We start from the raw sequence: 645 nt of genomic DNA on the forward strand, positions 1-645 counted from the left end.
GGGCGGCGCGCTCTTGCCGGCTGCGGCCCAAGGACTGAATGCACGGCGCAAGTCCGCAGCCTCCGACATTGGGGCTACCGTGTGAGCCGGCAATTCCACTCCTGGGGATCCCCCCAGGGACACAAGAGCATGAATTCAAAAGACAGCCAAGACCTGGAAACTGCCCAAGTGCCCCCAACAGATGGCTGGGCCCAGAAGACGCGGGGTGTGTGTGTGTGTGTGTCTATACCCACATATACAGCGGAGTACTATGCAGCCATCAAAAAGGACGGACGCTGTATCGACGAATGAATCGTCACCGTCATGTCTGCGGAGTTGGCCCCGAGCTACCGACTTGGGATTTCTGGACGGTGGGCCAAGTTTCTCCCGTGCCGCTGGACACAGGACCGGGCAGTCTCGCGCGTGACCGCACAATCTCCGCTGAGTCCGGCTCGGGTGTCGCGGGGCCCGCCGCCCCCCACGGCCGCCGGAGGCGCCAGGGGTCGTTCGTAAGAGATGAACTTGGACGTCAGACCTCGACCGCTCAACCAAGGGTGGACAAAGTCCGTGGACGGCCACAGCACCGCGGTCCAGCGCCTTCCCGCGGAAGGTCGACACGTGTGGTCTTGGGGATGCGGTGGACGGCAGAGACGCCTTAGAGCGGGC

This window comes from Condylura cristata, unplaced genomic scaffold (assembly GCF_000260355.1).
Source record: "Condylura cristata isolate star-nosed mole 26May11 unplaced genomic scaffold, ConCri1.0 scaffold00027, whole genome shotgun sequence".
NCBI classification, from domain to species: Eukaryota; Metazoa; Chordata; class Mammalia; order Eulipotyphla; family Talpidae; genus Condylura; species Condylura cristata.